The sequence below is a fragment of the Ictidomys tridecemlineatus genome, unplaced genomic scaffold (genome assembly GCF_052094955.1).
Source record: "Ictidomys tridecemlineatus isolate mIctTri1 unplaced genomic scaffold, mIctTri1.hap1 Scaffold_63, whole genome shotgun sequence".
In the NCBI taxonomy this organism is placed as follows: domain Eukaryota; kingdom Metazoa; phylum Chordata; class Mammalia; order Rodentia; family Sciuridae; genus Ictidomys; species Ictidomys tridecemlineatus.
Genome location: NW_027524348.1, coordinates 499,381 through 504,882, shown reverse-complemented (window position 1 = coordinate 504,882; position 5,502 = coordinate 499,381). Strand labels below are relative to the sequence as shown.

The 5,502-nt window shown below is 46.2% G+C and overlaps 1 long non-coding RNA gene across 1 annotated transcript; it reads right to left on the bottom strand.

Moving 5' to 3' along the window:
• Positions 1-296: 296 nt before the first annotated feature.
• Positions 297-5,132, bottom strand: LOC144374238 (uncharacterized). The gene is made up of 3 exons (XR_013433683.1): positions 4,675-5,132; positions 691-994; positions 297-471 (listed from the first exon to the last, which is right to left on the bottom strand). It is a non-coding gene; the product is annotated as an uncharacterized LOC144374238 (long non-coding RNA).
• Between the last annotated feature and the right edge of the window lie 370 nt (positions 5,133-5,502).

The window sequence follows — 5,502 nt, the reverse complement described above, 5'->3', positions numbered from 1 at the left end:
AGTGCCCTCTGGGTGGGAGACAAAGGGTGGCCTTGAAGCCTCTCTCCTCCTCTGCTAAGCTGACGCGGGTCAGCCCACTGAGAGGCCAGATTCCTGCTCCCCTGGTCACACTCCCCTCCCACCTGGCTCTGGGCATCAGTCGGGATGACCGCAGGGGCTCATCGGCCCTTAGGTGATGGCTCTTCTAATGGCTCCAGCTCATGTCTCTCCTTCTGCTTTCAGAACATATAAGGAACATATCCTCCCAAAGCCCAGGCTTCAGGGAGGCTGCCGTGGAGGAAAGTGGGGCTCAAAGAGACAAATGTGGACAAACTCAGGACATTTACACTGTTCGCTCCTTAAAGGTAAACAGAAGGTTTCCTGGGGCTGGGGATGTAGCTCAGTGGTGGAGCGCTTGCCTAGCACAGGGCGGGGCACTGGATTTGATTGTCAGCACCACATAAACAGATGAAAATACAGTTCCACCAACAACTGGAAAAAAAATATATATATAAAGAATGTCTACTTAAAACAGCTACATAATGGTCCCCACGTGGAGGCACTTCTGGAAGGAGAGGACACTGCCTTCCCCTCTGACCACCCCCACCCCTCGCCACAGGGCTGATATGGACCCTGTTGATGGGACCCAAGCCCCTCCCCATGCACACTGTGTTCCCTTCTCTGCTGGGCCCATCAGGGTGTGGGACTCACCTGTACAGACCGGAACCTGAGTGGGCAGCTCCTTCTGACCCAGCTGCCACCACGGGGATCCCCCTGCAGCTGAGGTGCCAGAGCTGGAAAGTGGCCCAAGGAGGCCTTGCTCCTGTACAGCTGTCAGAGCCAGGGATGGGGTTAATCACGCTCCACGGACTGTCCGGGAGGAGCCAGCGTCTGAAGGAAGCTCTCTGTCATGGCTCCTCTGGAAGAACCTTCCGATGCTCTGGGCTCAGACAGCCACGGGCTCCCTCGTCAGCCAGGGCTTTCCAAGTCTCCCATGGATTCTCCCCTGTTATCCCTAAAGAATTATACGGTGTTTCCTTCTCTGTGTATCCTACCTGGAAGTCAATGTCCAAATATTCTGATAAAAATGGATATTTATCATAGGCAATTAAAATCTAGATCCTTAGAAACTTCTAGCTTCATAATAATTTTGGCATTCATATTCTTTAAAAAACTTGAATTTAGATTTATCTTAACTGATATATAAAAATGTAAAAATTAGACCTATTTATGAGATACCACGTGATATTCTAATACATTCATATATTACGTAATGTTTGCTCCTCATTTATTATTTCTTCATGGGAAAACATCCAAACTCTTTTCTTCTGGCTTTTTGAAACAGTCCGTCATTGCTGTCTGCTCCAGTTTGCTGTGCACTCCTGTCCCAGAGCTTCTCCCTCCTCTAACTGTGCCTAGCACCCAGGGCCAGCCTTCCCCACCTCCCCTGCCTCCAGTGTCCCCCACCTCCCCTGCCTCCAGTCTCCCCCACTCCCCTGCCTCCAGTGTCCCCCACCTCCCCTGCCTCCAGCCTTCTCCACCTCCTCTGCCTCCAGCCTCCCCCACTCCCCTGCCTCCAGTCTCCCACACTCCCCTGCCTCCAGCCTCCCCCACTCCCCTGCCTCCAGCCTCCCCTACTCCCCTGCCTCCAGTGTCCCCCACCTCCCCTTCCTCCAATCTCCCCCACTCCCCTGCCTCCAGCCTCCCTGACTCCCCTGCCTCCAGTGTCCCCCACCTCCCCTGCCTCCAATCTCCCCCACTCCCCTGTCTCAATGTATGTAGGGATTTATTATGTAATAGCAGAAGTAAAACAGAGGACAAGAGCGGCAACGTGGTTGGGGAGTGGCAATGTGCTGATAGAAATGCCCTGTGCTCTGAGTAGTACACTTATCAGTGAAAACGAGGCTAATAGCCCGGCCCAGTGGCACACACCTGTAATATGAGCAGTTCAGGAACCTGAGGCAGGAGGATCACAAGTTCAAAGCCAGACTCAGCAAGTAAGTGAGGCCCTGAGAAACTTAGCCAGGCCCTGTCTCTAAATACAAAAATAAAAAGCACTGGGGATGTGGCTCAGTGGTTAAGCACCACCAGGTTCAATCCCTGGTACAAAACACAAATAAAGAAACAGACTGTGGTGGTACAAATATGTGCTATACACCTTGTGGTAACTACTGCACTAACCCAACCACGGAGAATCAATGAAGCTCTGAAATATGCCTAATCCAAAAGGAGGCAAACAGAGAGAAGAAATGAGACAAAGAACAAATGGGAAAAAATATTTTAAAAAGTAAAACAATGTGTTTAAATTTAACAATAGAAACCATCTCATTAACTGTAAATGTCCTAATGACCTCACTACAAGGCAGAGATAAGCAAGCCCCAACTACAATCTACTTATTATAAAGCCACATTAAATATAAAAATAAAAATCGACTAAAAGTAAAAAGATGAAAAATATTCAATGGTGGAAATTATGAAATCAAAAGAAAGGTGCAGTGGCCATATTAATATTCGATGGAATAGATTTCAGATCAAAGAATGTGACGAGGGGAAGTGAGCCATGCCTTATTGATAAAGGGGGTCAAGAGGACTTTCCAAGCCTTTCTGCACCAAATAGCATAATTTCAGGGCTGGGGTTGTGGTTCAGTGGTAGAAGGCTGACCTAGCCTGTGGGAGGCACTGGGTTAATTCTTAGCATCACATACAAATAAATGAATAAACAACTGAAAAAATATTAAAAAACATAATTTCAATATATATGAAACACAAACTAGAACAATTCAAGAATTAAAAGCCTTATCCACAACAAGAGGTTTTAAACATTCATCTTTAAATAAGACAAAGGAGACAGAGTGCTATGGCCTGGACCTGCAATGGCCCCCAGAAGGCACATGTTAGAGGCAAGGAGGAGGCCTTGGGCCATGAGTCTGGTGGAGGAGGTCAGGTCACTGGGGACTGTGAAGGGACTCTGGGATCCCAGCCCTCTTCTCTCCTTGCTTCCTAACTGCTGTGTGCTCGGCAGCTCCTTCTCCCCATTCTTCCCATGTGATGCTCTCCTGTGCCACAGGCCAAAGCCAGGGGCCAAGGGAGTATGGACAGAAACCTCTGAAACCCCGAGTCATGTTGAATCTTTTCTCCTTACAGGTCTCCGATCAGGAGCAGAAAGCTAATAGACGTAGTCACTAAAGCAGGGAGGTATGGAAGACGTTGACCATGCTAGCACTGAAAATACGCAGCATAGACGTTACCTTCAAGTCACACAGAATGTTGACCAAGATAGATCTTATTGATCTGTATTGAAGGATTCAATAATCCTTAATCTGTATTGAAGGATTCAAGCCATGGAAATGAGATCCATGACCACAAAGAATGAAATTAGAAATTAATAAGGAATAAATTTTGGGGCAATTCATTAGTATTTTAAAGCAAACAACACACTCCTAAATAACAAGTGGTATAAGAAGAAATCAAAAGGTGTACTGGCAAAAGTGAATTAAACTATTGTGTTTTCATAATCTATCAAAGTTTGGGGGCTACTGTGGAAAAGGTGCTTAGAAAACGTTGGTGATAACCATCTATGTTAACTAGACTTTAATTCAATTACTTTAGCAACTGGGATAAAAGTAGAAAAGGAAATACAGACTGGAAATCAACAAGACAATCCATGAAATCAAGAGCTCATTCTTTGGGAAGAGGTGTGAGATTGATAAATCTCTAGTTAGACTGAATAGAAAAAAAAGGATGGAGAAAATGCAGATTGCCAAAGTCAGGAATGAAACAATCATGTGGACGATCTGTGGTCATTAGAAAGGAGAGCCAGGGCACATGATGGACAGCTGTATGGATGAGTCCATTAAACATCGCTTCAAAAGAACAGGCCATCTGAACAGCTCTAGATCTGTTCAAGAAATCACACCTGCTGTTTAGGAAACCTTCTCACAGTGGAAATCCCACTGGATGGCTTCAAACTTTTGCAAACATTTAAGGAAGATGTAATATCCACTTCCCAGGTTCCGGAATTAGATAAAGACACTGTTGAAATAAGAAGACTCCTGCTCAGCATCCCTCATACACAGAGCAAGGCCTGGTCCCTGAGCTTTGGCAGAGAAAGCCCACAGTGTACAGCAGGCCAGTGAGTCGTGAGCAAGTGCATCTCAGACCAGGAAGGCAAAGCTAATTCAGCATTCAAAAACCAACTGATGCGACTGGACGACTGATGGAAAGGAGGATTACAGTGAACTGGAAAAGAAAGGAATGTCTTTTGAGGCTCACAAATGGAGAAATCTGTGCAAAAGGAGAGTGTACAGCCTGTGCTCGCACCTGCCTGAAGCTCTGGAAGCTAGACACAAGCTTGCAATGACAGAGAGCAGAGGGAGGTCACCTTGGCAGCTGGGGTGGGCCAGGGGAAGGGGAGCAGGGCTGGGGAGGGCAGCGGTGTTCCTGTGTGGCTTGTGGACACAGAGTCACGGGAGCAGCGGTACAGCAACATTTGCGGAGCTGCACAAAACAATTATGTCACTTATATCTCAACAAAACTGTTTAAATATTTTTGAATGTATACATTAAATGATCATTGCAAGGAGCTTAAGATTGTTTTTTCTTATATTGGCACCACCAGGCGCTCCTAAATCCAAGAGCCCCTTTCCAATATTCTCTGTCTTCTTCTCCATCTCCTTTTATGACACCACCACCTACCTGCCTGGTCACTTAGGAAGTGCCAAGTCTTTCTCCACAGCTTCCTCACCCTTATCTACTGCTGTTGATTCATGAATGTCCTGGGTGGATTACATCTACCCAGTTTCCGCTCTCCCTGACTTGACTGAGTGCCTCGCCATTCCTTCCGGAGACCTTCTCTGTGCTCTTATTCTTCACATTGCAAAAAGAGTCACGTCTCTGCAAAGCCGAGCTTCTCGAACATCTCCAAGGCTTCTGAAACACCTGCAAGGTGAAATGCAAGCTCCGCGGTGTGACTTGTAAAGCCGTTCCCAACACGGCCCCAGCCCAGCTCGCTGGTTTCATCTCCTTTTGTTCCTTAGGCATTACTGACCCACACCAGGTCTGTAGATCATTTCAGCCTGAAGTTACCCACCACCGTCATTGTGTCTCACCCACAGCAAACTGCAAAGGCTCAAGGAAAGGTCTTCCTCGGTGGAGGGATGTTCTGGCCATTGTCTGTGTAGGGCACATAGGCAGTACCCGCCCTGGTTCATTCAGAAGACTGGCCCTGGGAAAAGACCACCTCTGTGCATTGGGCAGGGTCATAGCAGAACTGGTAATATTAATAAAACCCATTGATTCAAAAGACATGCACAAATAATATCTAGAATCCAGGAAAATATGGATAAACACAAGAGTTGCATGAATAAAATATCTATAAAAGGGCTTATTATGTTATTCTATTATGGACACCCACATATTTTTTTCATAGGAAAGAAAGAAAAGAGTCTTAGTTATTGTGAATTCTTTTGCCTCAGATAAAAATAAGAAGCTACATAAATATTTAAGCAGGTTTCCTAATGATAT